Consider the following 13917-nt stretch of genomic DNA (forward strand, 5'->3'; position numbering starts at 1 on the left):
GGAAGTAACGTTGTGTCCCACACATACCCTAGAAACAAGCAACCAAGAAAGAGACATTTCTTGTTAGACAAATATTTACTTCAAAGCCCAACTAAGAGCTTTAGAGTCACTTAAATTCACCTTACCTACAAAATAATGACAATACATGACTATTGTTCACAGTTTAAATTTCCTACATTTCCTCCACTGACTTGCTTTATTATGAGTTAAGCAAATTAACACTTTTCTATAACTTCCTTTAGATTAAAAAACAAACATGTGTAGACATGTACCAGTGGTTCGCAGATGTAATCCTAGCTACTTAGGAGACTGAGATATAAGCATTCAAAGTCTGTGAGATTCTTATCTCTAATTAAATCACACAAAAAAATGGAAGTGGCACTGTGGTTCAAGTGGTAGAATGCTAGCTTTGAGCAAAAGGAGCTCAGGGACATCACCCTGGTCCAGAGTTCAAGCCTCAGGCCCAGAAAAAAAAGTGTGTATATTAGACTAAATGAAATGACAGCCATAGGTGTCTTTTCAAGTAGGTTTTGTTTTGTGATAGTCTTATAATTCTAGAAATCATTAAGCATATAGGTTAGCAAAAATTATAATTTTCAGATCCTTTACTAACTTTAAGCTTAAGCAAATGGTGAAATTAATTATAAATACTCACTGGATGCCCAAACTATTTATAAAAATATAAATACAGAGACAAAACTCATTAAAAACAGGTTTTATTGACTATCCTTTCTTAGAATGGCAATACATTCATGAACATGCAAATGCACTGGATGTTTATTTGCTCTCAGATTTGTTATGATATGTAGCTGATATCCATGAAACTGGCTAAGAAGCTTTCTGTCTTCTAGGAAAGGACTGGTAAAAGAGTTCTCTGAAAACAAAGAACTTAGGCAAAATTCTGAAGAGGTAGAAATAAGGGATCTTCAAAAATTCTTATGATTTGACACAAGTTCATACACCAGGCTGTGCATGTTCACAAAATGTAAGAAAAATATAACAAAACCTTTAGAACTGAGCAGCCATATAACCCAAGTCCCAAAGTAACCTCTGAGTAATGAATGCATGCAGGAGCAAACCCACACAGCAGAGCAAAGACTGTGAAAAACAGCCAATACAATTACTGTCCACGGAAAGTGACACAGAACTTTCAGTCTAAACTCAATAGTGTAACTTCCTGCTAAAATTAGAACCAACATTCCTGAGAGGGTTTAAATGGGACCCAGAGCCTTATGTCAAATGTCTAATTAAATCCTTATTAGACATACAATGGAACATATTAAAAAGTGCAAAAATGTGACCAGCATGCTTGCTTGCTTGCTTGCTTGCTTGCTCGCTTGCTTTCATCAGTTGTAGGGCTTGAACTCTGGGCCTGTTTCTTTTCTTTTCTTTTGTTCCAGACGGGGACTTGAACTAGCTATCTGCTAATGCTTTCACTCATTGGCTGGGGCTCTACCACTTGAGCAACAGCTTCAATCCTATGATCAGTTTTCAAGGAGGAAAAAGTACAACTAATGCCCATCACAAGACGCTGTCAATATCAAATATTTTAAAGCAGGTCTTGCATCTATAGTTCAGAAAATAAAAGTGAACACAGGTGAAATGAATTGAAAGATAGTCAATTTCAGCAAAGATACCTACCTACATACATACACACATACATATATATATATGTAATAAAAAGAAAACTAGTGGAAATGATATGGCTAAACCAAGAATCAGTGAGCCAGAATTTGGGTCAATAGAAATTTTCAGTTTGAAAATGAGAGAAAAAAAGGTTGGTGCAATGACAAGGACTTTCAGAGCAATAGGAAAAGACTTAAATTTATGTCCGTGAAATTTCAGAAGATGAAACATACTCATACATCAAAGAAATAATAGCTGAAAGCTCTCCAAAATTTTCAAAAGTCACAAATAAGTCCAAAAATCTTAGCAAATTCAAAACACGAGAAAACTGCCTTAGCTGAAGAAAGGGGATCATTTATGATCCAAGCTGAGAAATACAACTTAACTCTAATGATAAGAGAATTTATTTTTAGCCAATGGCTCATGCCTATAATCCTAGCTACTCAAGAGACTGAGATCTGAGGATCAAGGTTCCAAGCCAGCCAAGGCACAAAAGGACCCGAGGCTCTTATCTCCAATCAGCCTCTAGAAAATGGGACATGGGGCTTGGCCCAGGGGTAGGGTAGTATCCTTGAGCTGAAGAGCTGGGGGACAGTGCCCAGGCAGAGTTCAAGCCCTATGACCCACAAAAAGTGAAAGAAAGAAAGAAAGAAGGAAGGAAGGAAAGAAAGAAAAGAAGAAGAAGAGAGAGAGAAAGAGAAAGAAAGAAAGAAAGAAAGAAAGAAAGAAAGAAAGAAAGAAAGAAAGAAAGAAAGAAAGAAAAGAAAGATCCTTCAAGGCCTTAGAAGACTTTCTCATCTTTTAAAATTATTTTATAATATTAACATAATAAAAACCTTAGTGGTCAGGAGTTTGGCCTAGTCGTAGAGTGCTGGCCTAGCATGCATGAAGACCTGGGTTCCATTCCTCAGTACCACATACATAGGAAAGGCTGGAAGTGGTGCTGTGGCTCAAGTGGTAGAGCACTAGCCTTAAGAAAACCCAAAGACAGTGCTCAGGCCCTGAGCTCAAGGCCAGGACTGACAAATAATAATAATAATAATAATAATAATAATAATAATAATAACCTTAAAAACCTAAAATCAGTTCATAGACTTGCTACAGTATCTGAAGGATAAGAACTTAGATTGGGAAATTGCATCCCAGTTAGAAACCAATCTAGGCAAGAAAACACTGGTGGAAGGCATAAAGAACAAGAATAAGAATGCAAATCGTCAGGCTATAAAACTCTAAACTAACTTGGTTTAAGGTGACCTTTAAGAAGATTCTGGATTTCCTCTTAACTCATAAGCCGATACCCCAAACAAAAGAAAAGTGTGAGTCTTTAGGTTATGAGATGCAGGCCACTGTTTCCCTAGAAATTACCTAGGGTTAAGAAGACAGCTGTGAGAACCAAATACTTCTCTCTACATCTAGAACCTTCTCTGGTCTTCCAGCATTTGTATGACCCATAGGTATCATCTAGCTTTAGTCCACGCATCATTACTTGCTTTTCTCAGCATTTGTTTATTTAACAATAGTGAGAACCCTATTGTAAAAGGGCGATGCCATCAACTTTAATAATGTTGAATTTAAATTCTAGCAAGCAACATATTAGGTACCTGCTTCAAAACTGTCAAAACTCTGAGAAGCTATCACCATCTCCACCTCACAGATCGCCAAAAGCAAGTGTAAAAAAATTATTAACTGGTCAAAGATGACATACCTGTTAAAAACAGATAATCAACTGGAGCGAAGTCCCACCCAACTCAGCGTTCCATTGCTCTCCATGCCTCCCCTGTGCAGAGAGCACAAGGACAGAGATGAACTTCTTTGTTTACTGCTATGTCCTGCTCTAAGAACAAGGCCTGAGAAATATTAGCCAACCAATAAATGTCGTTAACTAGATCATTAAAAATCCATAGAAAACTTTATCCAAACTCAGGAATACTAAACCCATTAAAAGGAGGCCATAAGAATAAATAAGTTCCACAGATTTCCTGAGTCATCTGTTCATTTCCTGGCATTGGTAGTGACTAATACTTTTTAAGTGTGCTAGGCTCTTTGCAAAGCACTTGACATAAACATTCTGTGCTATAGACCCCGTTGTAAGTCCCCAAACCTGGAAGAAGTTAATGTTTCGAGAGATTAGTGTTGCTGTTGAGCAGCTACTTATTTTAGGATTGCTTGCTTAATTCAGCAAATCCTGAGCCATCTTTATGAGTTATTCTTCAAAGTAAAATTACAGAGTAAGACAGTGTTCACATTCTCATTATTTGTATTCTCAAGGCACACAGTGAGAAAAAGAGATACAATTAGAATTTTGATTCCTTAATCCTAGTATGGGTCCACAGCAGCTCAAATTCTTCCCAGATGAATACAAACATGGGTAGTAATGCTATGCGTGTCACAAGGCCACGGTGGGAGAGAGTTAATAAGTGATTACAAAATTCTTTGTAAGTACACAGTGCTATAGAAATGCAAAACATCTACAACAACAGCAATTAGTTCTAATTACTATCTGTGTGCAGCTGTCTCTCAAAAATCCCTTTGGGAGTTAATCACCCCCCATATCAATAAAGTAATTTTCTTCTTTCTCAGACCCTACTGAGAAGCTGTCTTCATCTTCCCTCCACACCCCCCAACACACACACACACACACACACACACACACACACACACACACACACACACACACAGATGCAGTCTCTTGTCTCTAACTACTCCAGGTTGTCAGCAAAAGCTGAATAATTACATTAATGGGGGAAGAGGAGGAGAAAAAGCCTTGAGCCTTTCAAACTCCTCACTTCCAAACAAAATTGGGCACAAAGATCTAGAAAAATATACAGATCTTTCTACATATAAGCCATTACTCTCTCATACATTCTTCATGTAAAAGGGGAAATTTTCCCCTCTTAGTCTTTTAGAAATGCTCAGCTCATATAATACTTTGGATCTTGTTTGTATCCCCAAGGCCTGTGTTGAAAGCTTGGTCCCTGTGACACTAATGAGCGGTGGTGGAACCCTTTAGGAAATGGAGCCTAATGTAAAGAAGTCAGGTCACTGGAGACATACACCTTAAGGGGATTGTAGGGACTGGAGCTTTTTCCTATTTCTGCTTCCTGGCCACCATGAGGTAAAGAGCTCTCCTGATCCATGTGTTCCCACTATGATGTACTATGCCTTCACAGGCCCAAAGAAATAGGGCTAAATAAACTGTGGGCCCAAATAAACCATCCTCATTTTAAGTTGATTCTCTCAGGTACTTTGTCACAGTGACGGGAACATGACTAAAGAGGTGACTATGATGAAATACCAGCTTTATGAACTATTGTTTATTTAGCAACATAAGACATAATCATCACCAAATAAATGTACTAGTTCTGATAATAATCAATCTAATATTCATTGTCTATAGCTTCTTGAGGAGTTACAAGAAATCCTATGGCCTGCAAAACCAAAAATATTTACTCTTTGCTCTTTTATATAAGTAAACTTCTGACAGAATACAAATACAGATAGAAGAAAGGACTGACGCCTGAATCACATTTAGAGATAAGGAATGTGATTACCCATTTGTGATACTAGTAAAAAACTAGGGGATATTGTATATATGTTTATTTGTTTATTTGAAATAGGAAAGAGAAGGAGAGAAAACAAGATGATAGGGAGCAGGTGGGAGGAGGGAAATGGGAACGAAAACATGAGAAGGGGCATAATGTGTGAGAAATGATGCACCTACTATCTGGTGAATGTAATTGCAACCCTTCTATACATTACCATGAAAATAAAAAATAAAATAAATAATTAAAAGGAAAGAAATCTAGGGGAACGTCACATTTTCAAACCCAATTAAGATGATTTATTAAAGTTAATGGAGTGATAAGTATGTTAATGCTCACTAGAGAAGATTTAAAGTCCCATGGGGAAACCAGATTTTATATGTGTGTGTGTGTATGTGTGTGTGTGTGTGTGTGTGTGTGTACATATACATATACATATGTATGGGTCAATGTATGAAGCTGTAGGATCTCATCAAATTATGATAGGTAGTAGATTGCAAATAAATATGCTTGGTTTTCCCACATGAATAAAAGTTACTCCTGACTGGAACTCAAAGGAATCCTTCTGTCATATACTGGCCATAAGCTATGTATCAGAATATTTATTATTCTTCTTGCCAATCACTGGCATGGTACTGAAAAGAATGATGAATCTTCATTGACTAGCACAGTAGCCACAATATGCTAGCCACAATTGAGGATGCTACTTGTTGAAGCCTTCAGGGGTATGTATTTATTCATCCATCTGGGGATGTAGCATTATTTCTATTTGCTATCTTGACAGTTTCAAAGTTTTCACTTGGCCTTCTTCTCTATATTATCTTTGACCCCATAAGTAATCACTCACTGGCTGAGAATAGTCCATAGGAAAAATGGCCTTACTACAAATGCAATTTCAGAGTATAGCAATATAGAGTTGCCAATCATGTATGAGATATAAGATGTGCATAATAATCCTTACAAGATTTTTTGTTTATTATTATTTTTGTTTATGTAGTACTGAGGAATTGAACCCCAGGGCCTCATGCATGCTAGGCAAGCACTCTACCACTAAGCCACATTCCCAGCCCCTTACAGAATTATTTGGGATTAAATAAAATTATATATGTAAAAGGCTAAACAAGCCCTACTGCAGATGAATAGATACCAAAAAAGTGATATATATATATAAACAATGGAATTCTACAAGCCAACAGACAAGATATAATAATGGCATTTGCTGGGAAGTGGATGAAGCTAGAGCGAATCATGTTTGAGTGAGATAAGTCAAGACCAAAGGAACAAAAGGTGCATGATATCCTTAATATGTGACTATTAGATCCAAACAGTACAAGAGCGAGGACTCAATATTTGGGTATCCAATGTTATGGACATGGTCTTAGAGATATAAACATAACTACATAGAAATAAAAATCTATGATGGGCTATATACTCTATAACATAATATTTTATTACATAGATTAATGCTTAATTTTAATTATGTTCTAAAACCTAAGTACCAGTGATTATATACAGAGATTCCCTTCTTAAATACTTGTTAAACATGACATTTGAAATATGATGTAAAAATCAATGTTAACAAATGCTTTAATAAAAAAATGGAAAAAGGGTTGGTTATATCTAGTATACAGAAAGTGCTTAAGGTGTTGGAGTTATAATTATTACTATTGGCCAGTGGTTCCTGGTTAGCCTCACTAATCTAGGTGCTATCTCTAAGCTTTTCTTCAAGACTAGTGCTCTACTACCTAAGCCACAGCTCCACTTCTGGCTTTTTGGTGATGAACTGGAGATAAGAGTTTCATGGACTTTCCTGGCTGAGCCCATTTTCAACTGTGATCTTCAGATCTCAGCCTCCTGATTAGCTAGGATTACAGGCATGAGCCACCTGCATCCAGTTGTCGCACTGTTCTTAACCACTTAGGAGCTACCTCCAAGACATTTTCATGGTCAATTCTGAAGTAAACAGCTTCTTTCTATACTATTCACCAAGAATTTTAATTCCTGGATCACCACTATTCTTCTAGTAAGATTTCACATTTACTTTCAATATTCATTCAAATATGTGATTGTACTATTTACAGGTTTTAAGAAAATTTTAAAGTATCAAAAGCCACTAGATCAAACATTCTATTTGTAATGTAGTTACTGACAATATGTGACAGTAGCGTAAAAATACATAAAATTGAGTGGAATTATAGGTTTTGTTGGTGTTGGTGGTCATGTAGAAACCTGTCAGGATTAGCTGTCTGATTCTGTTTTTGATTTTTTTGTAAAAACGCGTAAACTGCTTGTCCATCTGCCTGTGGTATTTTCCTGGTGACAGGACCACTTGTGTGCGGTGTGCTCCTTTAAGTTCAGCCCCATGGAAGGTCTGGGCTTCTCTCAGCCTGAAGGTGGAGAGTAGCCACTAGACGGCTATTAAACTGACTCCTAGCTCTGTTCACTGAGAGCTGGTGACTCTACTGCTGGGGGATTGGGGAACCCCCAAACAGTTTGGATATTACAGTCATAGTTGTTTTTGCTTTGAGTTTTTCTCCCTTTTAGGGGGCAAAGGAGGATCACAAAGGGAAGGATGAAGCTGAACAAATGTAGACATGATATTCAGTATATACTATATGGAAAATACACTATGTAAGTTTGTGGGCAGGGACCGCATGGGGAAAGCAAAGAAGGGTACATTGTTCAGAAAAACAGAATGAGACAGCTAATCAAATATTACCTTACTTACATAGCAATAAAATTATACTTTAAAACAATCATATAAAATGAGCCAGGCACCATAGTTGACATCTGTAATCCTAGCTACTCAGGAGGCTGAGATCTGAGGATCGAGGTTCAAAGTCAGCCCAGGCACTACAAAGCCCATGAGACTCTTTATCTCCAATTCATCACTAGAAAAGGGGAAATGGGGCTGTGGCTCAAGGGGTAGGTCGGTAGCCTTGAATTGAAGAGCTCAGAGACAACACCCAGACCCACAGGACCGTAGTTTTGAGATGAAGAGCTCAGGGACAGCACCTAGGCCCAGAGTTCAAGCCCCATGACCCCCACTCCACATACACAAAAAAATCATATAATATAAAATTAAATAAATGCTGATGCTGTCATTTTATAATGATGGTGGTAAGTTTGGCTGTTTAAAAGATATATATATATATATATATATATCAATTCATAAGAATTTGCCTCATAGAGACAAGGCATAATCTCATAGAGGCCTTTTTGGATTATATTGACACAAATAGGTATGAGGTCATGAAGACCAAGAGTCAAGTAACAACATTTATAGTATGATATTGTACCATTCATAAGGAAATAAAAAGACTTCAAAAACTTATATTAAGTAAACTAAGCAAGACCAAGAGAAACAAAGATTTCCTGATTACCTTCATTTGTGGTAAATAGAATGTACCTATCAATTTAGAAATTAACATGCTGGGATGAGCCAGACCCAAGTGGTTACAAATGAATTAACTGGAGCATAATAGACTCTGTGGAGAGCTCTAGTAGCATAATCTTTTAGAAAGATTAGGTCAAAGCCCAACAAGATCAACACAAAAAAATGGGATGTATCTAAGAGGAGGATAGGGCCAAAGAGAGAGGGGTAGATGAATGAAGATGGGAAGTAGGGGAGAATATAGTCAAGGATTCATTGAACATACCACAAAATGAAGAAAAATAAGGGAAGGTGTAGGTAGAAGGGAAGTTAGATACGCTGTATTCATAAGCTGCTTTGTTATATGGCACCTCCCGCGCACAACTACTTAGAGATAATTTTTTTTTGCCAGTCCTGGGCTTGAGCTCAGGGCCTGAGCACTGTCCTTGGACTTTCTCAAGGTTAGAGCTCTACCACTTAAGCTTCAGCACCATTTCCGGCTTTTTTCTATGTATGTGGTACCGAGGAATCAAACCCAGATCTTCATGCATGCTAGGCAATCATTCTACCACTAGGCCAAACTCCCAGCCCCTTAGAGATAATTTTTAAAAAGAGAATAAAGGAAGAAGATGAGAAATTTTCAGAAGGAAATTAGTTATTTATTTTCTCTAATGGATAAGGGAGAGAATCAAAGAAAAAGAAATCAAGAGCCCCCAGGTTCTAAAATAGAAGATTGTTCAATTGAAAGTGCAGAGAGATTTGTTTTGTGTTATTGTTGTTTGTTGTTTCAGTCTATCCATACTTGCTTTCCCCTCTTCTAATAACAGCAGCCCTTTCTTTGGAGAACTCCAGAGCTCACATAGTTCTCCTGAGGCTGTCAATTATAGTGCCAACTTCTTGTCATAGAGCAGAAGACCAGAACTAGCCAATTATACATTCCCATTCTTCTGGCTGCAATAATTACCATTGCGTTCAACCACTTCCTCCTAGATTTTATATGAAATATAGGAGAGGACTATTTTTCTCCATCACAGACTGCTGCTGAATAGGGATCACATAATCATGAGACTTCCCCACGTTCTGACCAACCTTTTTCTCTCTATCTTCTTGTATGCGAGAAGCCAGGCCCTGAGTGAAGGGGGCCTCACAGAGAGAAAAAGCAGACCAAAGAATGACTTTTTTGGCCAGTCCTGGCTTGAACTCAGGGAGGAATGATATTTTTTTAAGAATCGTTACCAATGGATAAAAAAGTCCATTTTTCCAAACTAATATATAATCCTAAACAGTATCTACAATTCTACATTTAAAGATAGTCCTACTGAGTGTGGCTCACACCGGCAATTCTGAGATCTGAGGATTGCAGTTCAAAGCCAGCCCAGGCACTAAAGTACTACATACATAGAAAAAGCTGGACATGGTGCTGTGGCTCAAATGGTAGAGTGCTAGCCTTGAGAAAGCCCACGCTCTGAGTTCAAGCCCCACAGCTAGAAAAAAAATATAGTCCTATATAAGTGACATAGCAATGTTTGTAAAATTTGGATTCTAACTTGATTAATTTTGTGATGTTAGGTAATACAATAAGTGACATGTTTTAGCACATACTTTATGTCAGGTATTATGCTAAGAGCTTTAAAAGCATTCCTTTATTTAATACCATTTCACATTTGAAAAAGAAAGGGAGAATCAGAAATATTAAGAAATCATCTCCCAGAACATCTGCCAAATTCAGTTCTGTGTTCTGAGCACAAATTTCTCTTTCACTCTCCCCAGAATCCATACTCTTTATGACCCTATTATGCAGCCTCCTTTGTGGTCAATTTGTTTATATTACATGAAACAAATATTTTCAAAGTCCATAGATGTCATCTTACCAACATTTATAATTCTTTGATTTACTAGAGTTCTTTAAAACTACTGAATGAATATGAATATCTGTTTTTCAGAAAATTACAATGTGGTCACATACTTTAAGAGCTACCATGTGGAATTTCAACCAGCTCTTAAGTCTAATACCATTTTACATAGGCAGTCCAATCTAATTTGATAAAAATGTGTATAGAGGCACAAAGAACACAAATGTCTATAATTTTATACTTAGCTTCTGGGGAATTTATTCCTCATTAGAATTACTACCCAGAGCCTAGAAGATAGAAAGTTCCTCTTTCCTTGCTTTTCACATTTTATCCAAAATAACTAAAGAAAATTCATAAAATAGGGTGTGGGGGGGGCGGGAAATGGGTACCAAGACATGTGAAAGGGTATCAATGTACGTGAATTAATGCACCTTCTATCTGGCAAATATCATGTAACCTTTTTACTAATTACAATAAAAAAATGCAAAAAAAAAAGAAAATTTATAAAATAAAGGAAAAAAACAAAAAAAATTCCCAAGTAGGTAGAGTATGGTAAAGGAAAGGCTCAGTATTTTTCTTTCTGTCTCCAAATCTTCATTATAATTTATAATCTTTTTTTGCCAGTCCTGGGCCTTGAACTCAGGGCCTGGACACTGTCCTTAGGCTTTCTCAAGTCTAGAGCTCTACCACTTGAGCAACAGCACCACTTCTGGCTTTTTTCTATGTATGTGGTACCGAGGAATCGAACCCCGTTCTTCGTGCATGCTAAGCAAGCACTCTACCACTAGGCCAAACTCCCAGCCCGTCATTTATAATCTTGATGAAAGACATTTCACACAAAAATCTACCAGGCACGTAGAAAACTTTGACTGCTAGGTACCTATGAGTTCCATCTAATGTGAACATTTATCCTGCTATTAGATATTGGTAAGATACATCTCAGAATTTCCCATTACTTCCAGAACTTCCCGTTACCAATTCAGTCTGACTTTTCCCACCAACTCTTTGTCAATACCTGGTTTCCTGTTTTCTTGGCTCTTTCTTCTTCCTGTCCAGTCTTATCTTCAGTCGCTTTCCAAGACTTATCATCTTTTTCTGACTCTTGAAACTTAGTAAGTCTTAAGCTACAAGTAGAAGAGACAAAAGTCCCTTCAATATTAAAAAGAATAACAGTCATCAACTTATTTGTATTAAATGTTGTCAAGGGAGCTAGGAGTTTGGCCTAGTGATAGAGAGCTTGCCTAGCATGCAAAAAGATCTGGGTTCGATTCCTCGGTTACCACATACATAGAAAAAGCAGGAAGTGGTGCTGTAGCTCAAGTGGTAGAGCTCTAGCCTTGAGAAAGCCCCAAGCTCAGAATTCAAACCCCAAGTCTGGCAAAAAAAAAAAAATTAAATGTTGTCACACTTGAGTTCATTAAGTGAACACTTCATGATATATATCAATAGCTCTTACACAAAAATTGGGGGTGGTTATAATACCTTACTTTACCAATAAATAGAGCTCTTTTGCTATAACACTTGAGCCACAGTTCCATTTCTAGCTTTTTGATGGTTAATTGGAGATGAGTGTCATGGACTTTCCTGCTCAAGCTGGCTTCAAACCTCTCTCCTCAGATCTCAGCCTCCTGAGGAGCTAGGATTACAGAGTGTGAGCCACCAGTCCCCAGCAGAATCATCTAATTTTTGGACAAGGATGTCAAAAGTATGGACTGGAGAAAAAAAACAGTCTTTTTCAACAAATGGTGCTGGGGAAAAATGGTTAGCTACGTATGGGAACTGAAAGTAGATTGCTTTTCTCACCCTGTACAAAAAATCAAGTCTAAATGGATTAAGTATCTAAAATGACTATGAAAAAAAACATAGGGAAAACCCAGGAAGACAGAGACACACAAGAAATTATTTTCTGAATATAGCATAGAAAACAAGAACAAGAATAGACAAAGGAGATCAAATTATAAAGCGTCTGTACAGCAAAAGAAACAATGAGAATCAAAAAATAACCCATAGAATGGGAGAATATCTCCAGCTATTCAATAGATAATAATTATTATCCAGAATATACAATATGCAAAGAACTAAAAAATTAAATTGTAAAATAACAAATACACAGTTAATACATAGGTAAGCAAAGCTAATTGAACAAGCCATTTTTTGACAATTCCTGGGGCTTGAGCTCAGGGCCTGAGCACTGTCCTTAGGTTTTCTTAAGGCTAACGCTCTATCACCTGAGCCACAGCACCATTTCCACCTTTTCTGTGTATAATGGTAGCGGGGATTGGAACTCAGGGCTTTGTACATGCTAGGCAAGCACTCTACCACTAGGCCACACTCCTGGCCCAAGCAAGCCATTCTTAAAAGAATAGATACAGGGCTGAGAGTTTGGCCTAGTGGTAGAGTGCTTGCCTAGCATGCACGAAGACCCAGGTTCTATTCCTCAGTACCACATACATAGCAAAAAGCCAGAAGTGCTGTGGCTCAAGTGGTAGAGCCCTAGCCTTGAGAAAAATCCAGGGACACTGCTCAGGCCCTGAACCCAAGCCCAGGACTGGCAAAAAAAAAAAAAAAAAAAAGAATAGATACAGTGCTCTCTTCAGCAACACATATACTAAGATAGGAACAACACAGAGAAGATTCGCATGGCTCCTGCACAAGGATACCATGCAAATTCATGAACCGTTCCATATTTGACAAAATACAAACAGATAAAAATACATGAAGAAGTATTCAATGTCCCATAAAGGAAATGCAAATAAAGACAACATTAAGATTCTATTTCACTGGGCTGGGAATGTGGCTTAGTGGTAGAGTGCTTGTCTAGCATGTATAAAGTCCTGGGTTCAATTCCTCAGAACCACATAAACAGAAAAAGCCAGAAGTGGCACTGCGGTTCAAGTGGCAGACTAACACTATACCACTTTGAGCCATAGCACCACTACCAGTTTTTCTCCAATTGGAGGTAAGACTTTAATGAACTTTTCTGTTTGGCCTGGCTTTGAACAGCGATCCTCAGATCTCAACTTCCCAAGTAGCTAAGATCACAGGTGTGAGCCATAATGCCTGGATGAACTTGCTTGTACAACAAACATACTCCCGTGATAATGACATTAACCCATTCATATGTAGAGATTCCTTCCAACCTAACTACCTACTCACACCAATGCATTGAAGATTCCAGAAATTGGGGTGCGAGGAGGTTTTCAAGCCCTGACAAGCAGTAGATAGAATAAAACAATTAGTCAATAGAAAAGCTGTTTAAAATAGAAGAAAATGCATCCTATATATAGACTGAAGGAAAACAACCCAGTAAGTAGCAAAACTAGAGCTCAGAAGGCTGACAGATTAAGCAAAGTGATAAACAAAAGGAAACAAAATCAAAGGTACACTTGAAGGGTTTACAATTTATATAATAAGACTTCCTTCATCCTGAGATTTTAGGAAAGAAAGAATAAGTAGATATAAATAAGTCCTGTGGCCTTCTCAGTATAAAGATTTCCCAATAGAAAACACTCCACTCTGTCAT

The 13917-nt window shown here is 37.5% G+C and overlaps 1 protein-coding gene and 1 non-coding gene across 5 annotated transcripts in view; both read left to right on the forward strand.

The window, feature by feature from the left end:
• Phf24 (PHD finger protein 24) overlaps positions 1–13917 on the forward strand; it is a 169286-nt gene that overhangs the window by 129281 nt on the left and 26088 nt on the right. The gene's annotated exons all lie outside the window — the stretch shown is intronic.
• On the forward strand, positions 12979–13085 carry LOC150065578 (U6 spliceosomal RNA). Its single transcript, XR_016535085.1, has one exon. It is a non-coding gene; the product is annotated as a U6 spliceosomal RNA (small nuclear RNA).

This window comes from Megascapheus bottae, chromosome 3 (assembly GCF_031878675.1).
Source record: "Megascapheus bottae isolate mThoBot1 chromosome 3, mThoBot2.hap1, whole genome shotgun sequence".
NCBI classification, from domain to species: Eukaryota; Metazoa; Chordata; class Mammalia; order Rodentia; family Geomyidae; genus Megascapheus; species Megascapheus bottae.